This window comes from Schistocerca cancellata, chromosome 3 (assembly GCF_023864275.1).
Source record: "Schistocerca cancellata isolate TAMUIC-IGC-003103 chromosome 3, iqSchCanc2.1, whole genome shotgun sequence".
NCBI classification, from domain to species: domain Eukaryota; kingdom Metazoa; phylum Arthropoda; class Insecta; order Orthoptera; family Acrididae; genus Schistocerca; species Schistocerca cancellata.
The window spans coordinates 936,972,893-936,989,292 of NC_064628.1; the positions used below are offsets into that span (position 1 = coordinate 936,972,893).

The 16,400-nt window shown below is 41.1% G+C and overlaps 1 long non-coding RNA gene across 1 annotated transcript in view; it reads right to left on the reverse strand.

The window, feature by feature from the left end:
• Positions 1-850: 850 nt before the first annotated feature.
• Positions 851-16,400, reverse strand: part of LOC126176007 (uncharacterized) — a 33,176-nt gene continuing 17,626 nt past the window's right edge. Inside the window, exon 4 of the long non-coding RNA XR_007535634.1 lies at positions 851-1,884. This is a non-coding gene — a long non-coding RNA (uncharacterized LOC126176007). The remainder of the gene's footprint in view (positions 1,885-16,400) is intronic.

Below are 16,400 nucleotides of genomic sequence, written 5' to 3' on the forward strand. Positions count from 1 at the left end.
AGTTTTAATCTGCAAGGAAGTTTCTTATCAGAGCACACTGTGCTGTAGAGTGAAAATTTCATTCATGTTGCTCTGTGTTCCATTATCAATGGGTTACGAAGCTAGAGTTGACGACACAGTGCCATAAGTATAGAAGGTTCTTTTAAAAGCTGCTTTCCTGCAAGGGAGCAGTAGGTATCTGGATTAAACAGGATGCCACCGCTGACATCAGAAATCAAGGCTTGGATTACCAGTGAATCTCGGCTTTGTCCAATGCTAACTGGAATTACAATGATGCCTGCTATTCCTGAGTGGGGAAAGTTGGTAGGGTACTGGGAAGATGGAATGAGTCACACAAGTGTGTGCTTATGATTTCTCACTGGCTGGACCTTTGAGTGAGCTTCACAGGATTCAAGTGAAAGGACTACTGGGTTGCCACTGTTCACAAAAACAAGACTGAGAAAGATATCAGATTTTTCAAACAATGTTTTACACCTGCTGATGAATTAAGGTTAAAACCAAGGGCTACAATCTTTGAAACAGGAAGTGAAAGGCTTCTCTCTGGCTATAGAGCAAAACACTGAGGAGTCGCCTATGTTAACCTCCCAGCTGCCCCTTCAGATGCCCTACAGAAAGGTCAGTTACACGTAAAGAATGTCTTCAGGGTTCACAGTGTGGTGCTCTAACGTAGCAACTTTATTCTGCCTTTTTTCCCTCGCTGCACTTCAGACCACAGCAAAGAGTAGACATCTAGCAGTATTCATGTGAAAATTTTGTTTTTACTTGATTTTTGATATAAACAATTTGTTTCCTATATATGTACCTGAAGTTTTAACTCTCCAAAGAAGGAAAAAAAATTGAACAGATAAAATATCTTTCTGAAGATTTACTTTAATTTCTAAAGATCTGACAAGTTTTAAGCATGCATATTAAAAACTCTTCAGGCCTGTCCATTTGCTAACACTACTGCTAAAACTTTCTTTACACACTAAAATGCCACAATAAAACCACTTGCACACTAGGGCACAATGCTGTCAATACCAACACAACACAAATAATTCAAGTTTCTTGGTGTGGGCAATTTTGAACAACAGATATATAATTTGCATCAGTTAGGACATCCCAATATAGCCAAAGAATTTAGTGAAAAACAGAAATTTTAACCAACATATGAATAATATTCAAAAGAACAGAAAGGGGGTAACCGTTGCGTTTTATGGCAAAACTTGTGTGTAAAATATTTTAAACCTAAATCAACATCTGGTAACCAACATAATGTAACATACCATGACAGCCATTAATGATGCCTTGTTAACAAAGTCAAAACATATCTGGGTGATTAGATAAGTTCATTTTCACCATGTGAAAGACATTTCAATTGATAGAAACATTCATTAAACAAATGTTGGTCCATAAAAAATTAATGTATGTTAAAAATATCAAATATTTCTCAAGCATCTTCTAAAATCATTACTGGGCATTAGCTATAACATGACATGAAAGAGGAGATCTACATCCACATACCTTTCATTTACTGTCAGAACTTAGTCAATGTCAAAACTTTCTCACATGAAATATGCCTGTTTTACTGTAAATAGTCCGCAAATACGTGAAAAAGCACATTTACTTTAACCTGTTTCAGAACACTCCTGACTCTTCAAGATAAAGATATGGATGGTCACAACAAGAATAGTAGTCAATAAGAGACTAGCCACAGTGTGTGAATTTTTGACTAATGACTTAGCAAAGAGCTGTGCAGTGTAGAGCTTTCCACAGCCCTGGCACCACATCCAAGCCTTCTGGTAATGTCGAGGGTTGCACCTTCAGGTGAGTGCAAGCTACGCCTGTTCCACATCCAGAAGAAACTCTCACTGTACCAAAAGACTCGACGAACACTGCTGTCACCTGTGAGATGAAATGAAATGTAATTTAAAAAATTAAATATGAGATGGCATATTATTTGTAACAAGGTACTACATCTTTCAAAAGTTATCATTAACTGCTTATGCTAAAGCCTTATGGTATAATAAACTAACACGAAGAAATATATTAATTGAACAGTATTCAGACACACACAATGCAAACTAATCAATGCCTCAGATTACAGGTGAACTTGCTGCAAAGGGCTCCTTTCAGTGCCTTAAAAAGGCAGAGTAAATAAACCTTAAAAAGATGTTCCACTTGGTGTTGTCCCACCATATAGTAATTTTTGAACCACATTTTGCCATCTACAATAACCTGTATACAGCATTCCCATGTGTAAGCTTTCTATGGTGGATCTGATGCATCATTATCTGGTGAGTACCACCATTGCAAAACTGACACTCAATGTATCTAATTCTGTTTTGTAACAAAGAAAACAATCAATTATTGACATCATCACTTAATCAGATAGATAAAAAATCTACTCACCAAGCAGCGGCAAAATACACATGACAGGCAGTTGTAATTGGCAGCTTTCCTTTTCGTCTCGTACGGTGTAAGTCTCCCCTGACTCGTGGTTCCTGGTAATTGTCCCAAAATCTACCCCTTTTCCTAGACCCCTCCAGTCCTTTTCCTTCACTCCTTCTTCAGGCAGAATGGTTGAAGAGGAAGGAAGAGGAGCCACTGGCTCCAAACACTTGCCAATTACAACAGTCTTTTATGTGTTGTGTTCGGCGGCCCCTTGATGAGTAATTTTTTTTTATCTATCCAATTAAATAATTCTGTTTTGTGATTCTTGTTTTCAGTAAATCTAAAATACAAACCTTATTGTACCACAGAAATTGCATTACAAATGAGCTGATACAGTGGCAACACACTATGATCTGGCAGTTTAGATTTAAAATACCCGAACAATCTGATTTCTTGTTGTTATAACGTCAAGTTTAACACACATATTTCAGAACGACACAATACATATAAGTCACAGAGTAAGTTGACAAGCAAGACATGCGTACATTTTAGCATTCGAATGAGCACTGAGTCCCAGTCTAGCGGCCGCTGCTCGGCTGGCTGCTTAGGTGGCGCAGCTGCTGCATGGCTTGCAGACAGCGCCGCACGTAGAGGACGCGCGTAATTGCGCGGCGGCGCTTTGGATGATCGGCGAGTCACAACACCTTTCCCCTCTCTGAAATTGTTGCACTGGTCTTGATGGAGATGCCCTGGAGATGGCTAACGTCCATAGGTGTTGTTTGACTCGCCGTAAAGTCTCGAGAAGGCGGCTTCCCGTATGGATGGAAGTGTCCCCAATGATAACGGGTCGAGATGACAGGAGACGTAGGGGTCGAATCTTCTGGGGCCCCATGCACCAATCTGCCCGTTGCAGCAAGTCCAGTTGATATGACAGAAGACATGGGCGATGTGTCGGTGTCCGTTGGAGGAGGAGGCGAGTAGATTTGCTCTGACAGAGGATGGTCATCCGGTTCCTGCATGGGCACGTCTCCTGGTGGCGTCCGTTCTTGTGCTGGCATCGCGATGACGGTGAGAGGGCTGCGTTGTGGGTATTGAGAGGTGCCAAGATCCTGAGCGTCAGGTAGAGCCAAAGGTGGTGTAGTGGCATTCGGAACAGGCGTTGCTGGTACACGAGGCCGAAGCTGGTCCGAATGACGCACTGCAACACCCGTGTCCGTCTGGATTTCATACAGGCGTCTGCCACAGTGTCTTAAGATGCGGACCGGGCTCCATTTTGGCCGCCTGCCATATCCCTGTACCCAGACGAGGTCGGCGGCGATGAACCGGCCAAGTGAAGGCACCCGTGGCCGTGAGGTGGAAGGCCGCAGAAGATGAAGTAGTGTGCGGGGCTGTCGGCCATGTAAGAGCTCAGCCAGGCTGTGGTCGCCCATGGGGGTGAAACGGTAAGATGCCAGAAACTGGAGAAGCGCATCATCAGCAGCAGAAGAAGTCAGAAGTTTCCGCATCTGAGCCTTAAATGTGCGGACCAGTCGTTCAGCCTCACTGTTGGATTGTGGATGGAACGGCGGGGCCGTGACATGCATAACGCCGTGACAAGCACAAAAATCCACAAATTCGGAAGAGGCAAATTGCGGACCATTATCAGTAACAAGAGTAGAGGGGAGGCCTTCCAAAGAAAAAATGCGGGCGAGAGCACTGGTGGTTGCCGCGGTGGTAGGCGACGTGCAATGGACAATGAAAGGAAAGTTAGAGTAGGTGTCAATTACGAGGAGCCAATAAGTACCTAAAAAGGGTCCCGCAAAGTCAGCATGAATGCGCTCCCAGGGCTTCTCAGGTGAAGGCCACAGTGACAAAGATGACTTCGGGGCAGCGGCCTGTGACGCACAAGGGCCGCAGGCAGCGACCATGTGTGCTATTTCAGAGTCGATGCCACGATGCCAGGCCAGTACACATGACAGCGCGCGAGAGATTTTGTGCGAGACACACCCCAGTGCCCTTGGTGAAGGAGGCGCAAGACTGAAGCACGCAAAGACGCAGGTACCACAACACGCGGCGAAGCATTGTCAGTGGAGAGGAGGATAACACCATCCCTAGCCGTGAGGCGGTAGCGCAATGCGTAGTAGTTCCGCAACGGATCAGAAGTCTTAGCGGACGGGCGATCTGGCCAACTCTTCTGAATACAGCGTAAAACCTGGGAGAGGGTAGGGTCAGAACCCGTAGCAGCTGCCAGCCTGTCCACAACCCGCTGCTCGGCAACATCCAGATGGAAACACAAAAGTTCGTCCCTGTCGAATGCCTGATCAGGACCCATGGGAAGGCGAGACAGAGCATCAGCATTCGCATGTTGAGCCGTTGGCCGGAAATGAATCTCGTAATTGAAACGAGACAAGTAAAGAGCCCAACGCTGGAGGCAGTGTGCAGCCTTGTCGGGAAGTGACGTTGATGGATGAAACAAGGAAACAAGTGGTTTGTGATCCGTAACAAGATGAAATTTTGAGCCATAGAGAAAAACACCAAACTTATGAAGAGCATAAATAATGGCCAAAGCTTCTTTCTCAATTTGAGAATACTTTTGTTGGGCATCCATGAGCGTTTTGGAGGCGTAAGCAATGGTCAGAAAAATGGTGCACAAGGACTGCACTGACCCCATACTGAGAGGCGGCTGTGGCAAGAACAAGACGTTGGCCAGGTCGATAAGTAGCCAGGCACGGGGCCTGTTTCAGCATAGTCTTCAATTTCTGGAAAGCCGCTTCGCATGACGCGGACCAGTGAAAAGGCACGTTTTTATGCAACAGGCGATGCAACGGCTGAGCCACCGAAGCCGCAGACGGTAAAAACTTGTGATAGTATGCTATTTTCCCCAAGAAAGCCTGCAGTTCTTTAACAGATGTAGGGCGAGGAAGGGCATCGATTGCAGCGACAGTTTGCTGAAGCGGACGAATACCATCCCGAGAGAGTTGAAACCCCAAGTACGTGATAGATGCCTGAAAAAATTGTGATTTCTGAAGATTACACTTAAGACCGGCAGTCTGTAAGACATGAAAAAGTGCGCAGAGATTTTGAGATGTTCTTCGGTGGTGGAGCCAGTGACAACAATGTCGTCCATGTAATTGATACACCCAGGGACAGGGAGCAATAATTGTTCCAAGAATCGCTGAAAGACAGCAGGGGCGCTAGCAACCTCGAATGGCAAGCGTTGGTATTGATAGAGGCTGAAAGGCGTGTTAAGGACCAGAAACTGCCGGGAAGCAGCGTCGAGAGGAAGTTGATGATAAGCTTCTGACAGGTCAATTTTAGAAAAATACTGGTCTCCAGCAAGTTTAGTGAACAGTTCTTCAGGACGGGGCATAGGGTAAGTGTCGATGAGGCACTGAGCATTTACAGTGGCTTTGAAATCGCCACAGAGGCGAATATCACCATTTGGCTTAGCAACGACAACGACAGGAGAGGACCACTCACTGGAAGTAACAGGAAGCAAGACCCCTGAAGTAGTGAGACGATCCAACTCCCGTTTTACCCGATCATGAAGGGCCACAGGAATGGGCCGAGCCCGAAAAAACTTAGGCCGAGCAGTGGGTTTGAGCGTGATATGAGCTTCATAGTCGTTTGCACGGCCTAACCCAGGAGAAAAAAGGGACGAAAATGTCATCGACAAGGAATCCAGTTGAGCATAAGGAATAGCATCAGAGACAATAATGACAGTCATCTATGGAGAACCCAAAAACACGAAAGGCATTGAAACCAAAAAGATTTTCTGCATTGCTCTGGTCGACCACAAATATGGGAACAGTGCGAATGACGGATTTGTAAGATACCTCAGCACTAAACTGTCCCAAGAGAGAAATCAGGTGACAGGAGTGGAGAACCCAACTGAAGATACGTCTGAGAATTAATTATAGTGGCAGCAGAACCGGTATCCACTTGCATGCGAACATCTCGACCAAGGATTTGGACAGTGAGAAATAACTTCCCTGAAAGGGAAGAAGTGCAATTGACAGACAACACAGAAACAGAATCAGCGTCATGTTCATGGACGACATGTATGCGGTCGGATTTGCAAACGGAAGACACATGACCTTTCTTTTTGCAATTGTGACACACAGCCCAACGTTGGGGACAATCCTCGCGTGAATGTTTCGTAAAACACCGCGGACATGAAGGAAGTTGCCGGGGGTTTTGCTGCAGTTTCTTAGTGGGTTGTTTACGGCTAGGCTGAGGCTGCGCGTGGGAGCACACCGCGGCCACGTCGGCCAGCAGGGACGCGCCGCATGCGTCGTCAACAGCGCACAGAGGTTGTATTTCCCCCGACATCACCCACGCCTCTATTTGCGCCCTAGCGGCGCGAGAAATTTCAAAAGACTGCGAAATGGAGAGAACTTCATCTAGAGTCGGATTCGCCAACTGAAGGTCACGTTGCCGAACTTCTTTGTCGGACGCCGACCGGATAATAGCATCCCGTACCATGGAATCGGCATAGGATTCTTTGTGAAAGTCAGTAACAAATTGACACTTTCGACTGAGGCCGTGAAGTTCAGCAGCCCAAGCGCGATAGGATTGATGTGGCTGTTTTTGACAACAATAAAAGGCAACACAAGAGGCTACCACATGCGTTTGCTTTTGAAAATAAACAGACAGAAGTGAGCACATTTCAGCAAAGGACAAAGACGCAGGATCCTTCAAAGGAGCCAATTGCGACACCAACCGATACATTTGAGGTGAAATCCAGGAAAGGAACGGAGACTTACATGGTTGTTCGTCCGTGACATGAAATGCCAAGAAGTGCTGTCGAAGACGTTTTTCATACTCAGACCAATCTTCCGCCATCTCATCGTAAGGAGGAAAAGGAGGTATACCGTATTTACTCGAATCTAAGCCGCACTCGAATCTAAGCCGCACCTGAAAAATGAGACTCGAAATAAAGGGAAAAAGAAAAATAAAAAAAAAATAAAAATAAATAAATAAATAAATTTCCAGAATCTAAGCCGCACCTGAAATTTGAGACTCGAAATTCAACGGGAGAGAAAAGTTTTAGGCCGCACCACCAAATCGAAACAAAGTTGGTCCATTGTAATATGAGACACAATGTAGGTCGAATGAATGACGATACAGCTACAGTAGTTTGGTTCGAGTTGTAAGCTTAGCAGTTAAGATTTACCACGTAGCCATTGCTATGCGTCAGGCGCCCAGTCCGTATTTATACGGGTGCCCTTCCTTTTTCACGTGCTTCGCCTGGTTTGAATCGATTGCTTATTTTGCTTTGATCTCATAAGTGCCGTTTTCTATGTTATAGGTGTTTGTGTCACTCTTAAGCTGAAAATGCATTACTGCACTGTGTCATGCATTGTTTGTCGCATTCTGACAGTGCGTGTTTACGGCCTGTCGCGGTCCGCAGCATGGCTTGCTTTTGTGCGCTGCGTACAATTAAAAAAAAAAAAGAAGAAGGAGGAATCGTCTCATTAGCGAAACAATGGCAAGAGACTGCTATTTGTTGTTACTTACACTGCTGCTTTCTTTGATAATGATCAACAAGAATCAAATAATAGACTGCGTATGATAGAACATGTTCTGAACGAGAGTTAGGCGAAAATTTTTCTCCGTTTGAAAATCTTTGCGCCCGCTTCTTTATTACATCAAATTCTGCACAGAAATTAGAGTCATCGTAGATTTAAAAATCTAGTCACTTGCCGTGCTTCATTTCTGACTATATCAATATTAGGCATAAGAATAATACGAATATAAACATGACACGATACGTATATTCTTCCGCGTTTACTGTTGTCTCACTCTAGTTTCGTAGTTTATTAGGCAGACAGGATTTAAATGAGATAGCAGCAAACACGAAAGAATACATGCCAAAATGTTTATATTCGTATTATTCTTATGGTGAAGAGAATACTGTATGTGATTCAAATTTCATCAGGTTCCTATTCGCAACCATCTCTTCTCACAGATAGGAAAAAATTCAGAACGTAGAGTTGGCCATATCGACAAACATTCCAAACAGTCTTGCCAGTCAGATTTTCGTGGTACACTGAAATTGTGCTACATTCGAAGATGAACAATACGGAATTTGTATTTACTTCGTTGGATAATGTATGAAAATGCAGTGGTCGAAACTCGCAGCGGAGAAAAAAAGCTCATCTTCCACTATTTTTTTTTTTTTAAATTTATTTACTGATGCAGACGTTTTGGCACCAGTATTTATCTTTGTGCCTACAAAGCATGCCTGCGTAGCGCTACATATATTCGACGGCAGAAGTTAGTTGTGGCGGCACATACCAACATTTTTCATAACTTCCGCTTGCTTTGCACTCGATTCTAAGCCGCAGGCGGTTTTTTGGATTACGAAAACTGGAAAAAAAGTGTGGCTTAGATTCGAGTAAATACGGTAGCCAACGACGAGAAACGCCCCGCATTTGACGCCACGACGAAGTCGCGAATCGCCGCTGTTAGAAGCATTTGCCGTTCAAGGAGATTTTGCAGTAGTTGCTCGACAGTAGCCATGGAATCCTGTGGGTCAACGGTGAAAAGGAAAAATCCACTACCTCGTCAAGTTTAACACATATATTTCAGAACGACACAACACATATAAGTCGCAGAGTAAGTTGACAAGCAAGACATGCGTACACGTTAGCATTCGAATGAGCACTGAGTCCCAGTCTAGCGGCCGCTGCTCGGCTGGCCGCTTAGGTGGCGCAGCTGCTGCATGGCTGGCAGACAGCGCCGCACGTAGCGGACGCGCGTAATTGCGCGGCGGCGCTTTGAATGATCGGCGAGTCACAACACCTGCTTCTGCACAAGCAGGCCAATGATTGGACACTTTCTTACCAACGACTTTACCAGTTTCTCCCCATCAATTAATAAAGCTTGAATAATTCTTGTCATTTCCACTGCAAAAAACCAGCACTAATGTTGGGAGATTCAAAACAACAGTGAAACTATGATTAACTTCTTCTGTAGTTTAGGCCCCATATCAATCACAATTAGCCCAGTCAGAGCCAATATAATTTAACTGAGAACAGAATCTGATTAAGGGCATCTCGATGCTGAATGTTCTGGTTCGCGGTGGTCACGTGGTTAGGGTTTGAGCTTCGCAAGACGAATGTGTTATGTAGCAAACAGTTCAACTCCCACTACTACTACTACTACTACTACTACTAATAATAATAATAATAATAACAACAACAACAACAATAATAAAGGAACCATGTGTATTTGTAAGAAGTTTTAGCAAGTTTCATGTTATTTGACTACTTACTAAATTTAGTTAAATTTAATTATTACAACAAACTATAACTATTGACAAGTAAATGAAGAAGCTCAAACACTAACCACTTGATTATCATGAGCATTAACGTCTGGCACGTATGCGCAGCTACGTCAGTTACAAAACAGGCACGTAAAACTGCTCTTGCGATTTTCTCGGGATTGTCAGAGTAATGCACCTTACTAGTTGCAAATTGTGTTGTTTTAATGGCCTTCTAAAGGTGTAGAAAGTTTGAAGTAAATCCATGATCCCAATGTTGTGGCCTCCCCATGTCAGACATGAGAAAGCAGATAATTACATTCTCATCAAGTTTCACGTAACTAACACATCACACAGAAAGATAAGAAAATCTTAGAGTCAAGTTGCTGAGCTTTTGGTGAGCAAATTAGTTTTGAAAACTGGGATTCCAATGTTTCTCAAAAAGGAAAGCTGACAATCATTATTCGTTGCCTCTTTTAACTCAGGGCAGTTGAATATCACCTCCGTAATGCAAAAATCATTTAAGACCTGAAAACTCACAAGTGAACAGACTAGGAGAGGAAAATTAATTTAAAACTGTAATGAAAATGGAATAAAGGTCAGTGGGACATGTAGCCAGATGAATGGATGGCAGATAGACGAATCGAGATGCAACATAAGGACATGTAGGTAGATAGAATTATAGGGCATTGAAGAGCAATGTGCATGTAGCTGGAGAACACAATGCCTGGAAAGGTGCAGAGGTGGCTATTATCCAGCAGGAGGAGCCAAAGATCTGATTCAATCCTCTGGGACCCGTAGGCCAAGGCCATACTTCTACAACCACATTCCGTAAGCTGCTTAGTGGTGTGTGGTGGAAAATATCTCCAGCACAACTATAATTTTGTCCTTTCGTGTTACCTTCGCAAATGGTGTGCAGGAAGAGCAACTCTCAATAAACCTGTGCAAAGCTGTAATTTCTCAAGTTTTCTTGTTGTGGCCATTTGTACGGCGTATGCGGGATGGCGTAATATAGTGCCTGACTTTTCTTCCAGAATTACAACAGTAATGGTTTCAGTGATATGCACCTCGTCTCTCTGTGTCTGTTGCAGACATGCTTGACGAACTCCGGTGGCACTCTCATGCTTACTAAACGATACTTGCTGAGGGTCCCAGACTGATGAACAATACTTGACAATAGTTCGAAGAAGTGTTTTGTAAGCACTTCTTTCCTGGATTAAGTGCACATTCTTAAGTTTCTTCCAATGCATTTCAGTCTGACATCTGACTCTCTCACAACTGGTTTCATGTGGTCCTACCACTTTAAATCGCTCCGGACGGTTAATACTAGCTACTTTACAGCTGTTTCGCCATTTTCCATAGTGTTCTCAAGTAAAATATTCAAACAACAAAGGAGCTGTTCTTGTATTGACATTAGTCACATTTATTTACATTCAGAGTCAACTACTGTTCCCAGACCAATTGTAGGTCCCCCCACAGATGCTCCTGCACTTCACTAGAGACTTCTGGCATTGCAAGATTCCTAGAGGCAACAGGGTCATTCCACATCAAAACACGCAATAATCCAAAGACTTGTAACCATCTATCTCAGATTTTCACAAAAATTTGCACATTTGCTTACACTTATAACACAGGAACTTCTGCAAAATCTTTTTGGTCTCAGACCACAACTTTATTTTATATCGAATTTTAAATGTAGTTATATTCTGATAACTGGACTCTGCAAGAATGCCAATGCAAAATGGTACTTATCTACATAAATGCCCATAACTGAGGTGTTTATGAAACTTTTGATTTGAATTTTTTTTCAGAAGTTAAGTAAGAAGTTAACAGATACCCAGTTACTGAAGCAGTGAAGTTAGAAAGAAATTTTTTAAAAAATATCAATGTATGTCGATTATCGATTTCAGAGAAATTGCGAGGATGTGGAGAAATGCTTATATCACATTTCTCTAACCTGCTGGGAACCTGATTGTAGTCTTAAATAATCCTCTAGATTATAAGCTTTCTAATAAAATAAAAATTTCAATGGGTCTTCTGCTAATTGACACACACACCTGAAATCAAAATACTTTTTGCTGCAATGGAAAAGGCCATTTTAAGTAAGTTCATCCACTTGCTGCCTCACTGCCTCAGATGCAAGGGTATCAAATAAGCACCTTTAAGTATAACTCATTCTAAGCAGCATGTTAACTGTAAGTGTGAAAATTTATTTCCTTTCATTTGACTAATTCAGTAATTTTTTTAAAGATTATAATATATTTGAGTTATGTGTTTAGCCAATCACCTGCTCACAGTAATATAAAAAGTGTTCTTAGATTGCAGTAGCTTATTTGAAACCTTTATAAGCATGAAAACAATTAAACAATTGCTGAAATTCATTGTTGAGAATAGCTGGCGTGCATCAATTACCGTATTTACTCGAATCTAAGCCGCACTTTTTTTCCGTTTGCTGTAATCCAAAAAACCGCCTGCGGCTTAGAATCGAGTGCAAAGTAAGTGGAAGTTCTGAAAAATGTTGGTAGGTGCCGCCACAACTAACTTCTGCCTTCGAATATGTGTAGCACTACACGAGCATGCTTTGCAGGCACAAAGATAAATACTGGCGCCAAAACTTCTGCATCAGTAAAAAGAATTAAAAAAAAGGTGGAAGACGAGCTTTTTTCTCCGCCCCGAGTTTCGAACAACTGCATTTTCGTACATTATCCAACGAAGTAAATACAAATTCCGTATTGTTCATCTTCGACTGTAGCAGCATTTCTATGTACTACGAAAATCCGACTGGCAAGACTGTTTGGGATGTTTGTCAATATGGCCAACCCTACGTTCTGAATTTTTTCCTACCTGTCAGAAGAGATGGTTGCTAATAGGAACTTTTATGAATTGTGAATCACACGCAGTATTCTCTTCACCATAAGAATAATACGAATATAAACATTTTACCATGCATTCTTTCGTATTTGCTGCTATCTCATTTAAATCCTGTCTGCCTAACAAACGCGGAAGAATATACATATTACATATCATGTAATGTTTTTATTCGTATTATTCTTATGCCTAATAGTGATATAGTCAGAATTGAAGCACGGCAATTGACTAGATTTTTAAATCTAAGATGACTAATTTCTGTGCAGAATATAATGTACTAAAGAAGCGTCTGCAAAGATTTTCAAACTGAGAAAATTTTTTGCTAAACTCTCGTTCAGAACATCTTCTATCATACGCAGCCTATTATTTGGTTCTTGTTGACCATTACCAAAGAAAGCAGCAGTGTAAGTAACAACAAATAGCAGTCTCTTGTCATTGTTTCGATAATGAGACGATTCCTTTTTTTTTTTTTTTTTTTTTTTTCTTTAATTGTAAGCGCCTAAGCGGCGGTAGCGCGCACAAAAGCAAGCCATGCCATGAACGGTGGCAGGTCGTAAACACTCATTATCAGAATGCGACAAACAATGCATGACAGTACAGTAATGCATTTTCAGCTTAGAGTGACGTAAACACCTATAACAAAGAGAACGGTACTTATCAGATCAAAGAAAAATAAGCAATCAATTCAAACCAGACGAAGCACGTGAAAAAAGAAGGGTACCCGTATAAATACGGATGGAGCGACTGACGCCTAGCAATGGCTACCTGGTGCAGCTTAACTGCTAAGCTTACGACTCGAACCAAACTACTGTAGCTGTATCGTCATTTATTCGACCTAAATTGTGTCTCATATTACAATGGACCAACTTTGTTTCGATTTGGAGGTGTGGCCTAAAACTTTTCTCACCTCTTGAATTTCGAGTCTCAAACTTGAGGTGAGGCTTATATTCGGGAAATTTTTTTTCCTTGATTTCGAGTCTCATTTTTCAGGTGCGGCTTAGATTCGAGTGCGGCTTAGATTCGAGTAAATACGGTAGTGTATTCGGCATCAGTTGATCTTTGTTCTTCTATGAGACATCTCATATCTGTTTGTGGTGTGGCTTTATCATTCCACTTTTATAAAAGATGTTTTAAGTGGATTAGTGCTCAGTTAAATGCAATAGAAAATGTGAATTCATGCAATGTTGGAAAATTACTGAAACCACTGTGTCAGTTTACAACCTAGACCTTAGTAAAAACTCTACAAAAATAGCAGAGCTGAGTGACGACAAACGAGGTTTTATACTGCTGTGATACAATGTACGCTTTCTACAAGATCAAGAAAGTGCTACAATATATGGAAATCAAACATACTATTACTTAAAAGTTTTTGAAAGTCTTCAAATAACTTCTTGCGATCCTTTCAAAAAACACATACAAACAGTTAAAAAATCTTTGAAATCAGTTTGCTTGTCTTTATCTAAACCATCAAGTGTTAGAAGAAACACTGTGAAACCAGACCGAAAACAGTGCAAGATTTGTGAACAAAAAACTGACATCAGTGATTGAAATGAAAGTGATGCAGGTGACCCGGAGGTGACATTTCACTAACCAGTACTAATACATCAAAGTATGCAAATAAAACTAAAACTTGACATGATTTGCAGTGCTCTCCCTTAAAATTTCACACCATTCCAAATCACAGCGAGGCTTCATATGGCAAAATGAACCTAGAAAAAGTGAAACATGTTTTGGAAAGAAAAGTATGCTGGGCATTAGACTGCAGTATTGAAGAATCTTACCATAGAGAAGAAAAATTTGATTGTGAAATTTTTAAGAAAGCCAAAGATTTTGATACCATGATATTGTTAACGAAAAAAAAAGTGGCTAGCATAAGAGTACCTGAAAAAAAAAAAAAAAATCAAATTTTAATATTAGTTCCGCCCTCTTGGTCAAAAGAAAACAAATTTTAATATTAGTTCCGTCCTCTTGGTCAAAAGAAAACAATGTCAGAATTCAATGTTAGTGAGTATGTGGTTCGACAAGCAAGGAAACTGTGGTTTAAGAATTGATAAATGCCCATTTCTGTTTTCAAAGGGGGAAAGATTGCTGATGAAGTGGTAAAGATAGTCACTGATTTCTACCAAAATGATGAATACACTCGAATGTTACCAGGAGCAAAAGACAAAAATTAGCATTCAGAAGAATGTGTATACACAAAAAAGATTCATCCTTTGCAACTTAAGAGAACTGTACTCTCATTTTAAGTGGGAGAATCTGAACATGAGCATTGGTCTTTCTAAATTTAGTTTGCTAAGATCAAAGTGGTGTATTTTAGCTGGTACTGCCAGCACTCATTCACCGAAGTGTGAAACTACTTTTGGATGTGGAACACATTGAGGAAACAAAGAACTTACCACACTCATTTAAATCTTAGTGTCAGTCAAAATCATTGAGAAATTGAAGGAAAATCTAACCCCAGAAAAAGCAATTCTGTTAATGGACTTTGCTGAAAATCACAGTTTTGTAATTCAGAATGAAATTCAGAGTTACCACTGAACAAGAAGCAGCTGTACAATACACCCTTGTGTGTGTATGTGGTAAATGAAAAAAGTAAATTGGTAATAGTGAACCACTGCTTTGTAAGTGATGATATGGAACATGATGGAGGATTTGTAAATACTGTCCAGCAAGAAACGGTTAAGTGGCTGGCAGAGTATTACCCACATGTGAAGAAAGTTTGTTATTTCAATGATGAATGTGCTGTTCAACCTAAGAACAGAAGAAGCTTTAAAAATTTTCTCAGCGTCAATAGAAAAGTCGTTTTTGTGCTCACACAGTCCTTTCTCGCTACAAGCCACAGTAAAACTGTGAGCAATGGTTTGGGAGGAACTATAAAGCATATATTGAGAAGATCTAATCTTCAAGTAGCGGATGATGCGGAATAACAACTGCATCTGGTGTTTACGATTTCTGCAAAACTAATTTTGACAAATGTTTTTAACGATTCATAGAGAAAGTCAATGTAGATTTCCTATGCAAGAACCTCGAGAAGAGATTTTCGACAACCCGCACAACACCTGGTACCAGGAATTTTCACCATTACAAATCATTTTCTTGTGATTCTTGAGAGATTAGAAGAGTAACTTCTTCTGAAAAGCCTTCCTTGATTTTTTCCATTAAGTGAAAATGCCCCAACAGATACGCACTCGTCCTCAAGAAAATTCTTTTGTAGCAGCTGTACATTACGACAGGTCGTACTTTGCTTCATCAGAAATGTCTGTGATGAAGAAAGAGATGTTTAACTACTTTTTCTCCACGCACATGGACCAGCAGTGTCATTCTTTTGGCCTGAGAAGGAAGACTCTTGTTATGTGCCTTAGGAAAACATTTTGTGTGCTGTTGGTGTACCTAAATCAATATTATTAGGCAGAATGTATCACTTTAATGAAAAAGATATGAAGTTAACAGAATACAATTTTTCACAGTGCATTAAAAAGAGAGATGCTCTTAAAAAGTTTCTTTGACAGTTTCACGGATCTTCACTGCTTAACATGTACATTTTAAATTAACATCAGAGTGGCTACAATATTTGGTGTTTAAAGATGCTAATTTGACACCCTGAACAAAGTTAACCTGCATAATGAAATTATTTCAATTACATTTACAACTTTTGGCTCTTTGTTTTCATGAGGCAGCCTTGTCAGTTTACATAATTCGATTTGAATGATCTTCTGGACAATGATGTGATATATGTTAAATTACCCTACAATATCTATCAAAAAACAGGGTGCTGCTTCATTTTTCTTTTCTTTTCTTTTTTTTTCCTTCTTCAAATAATATCAGAGTTTCAATAAATATAAATCTTATATCAGCTGCCAGAAAGTGTTTTAAACATGTAAAACTCATTGTTTGGACCGAAACAGCTTAAATT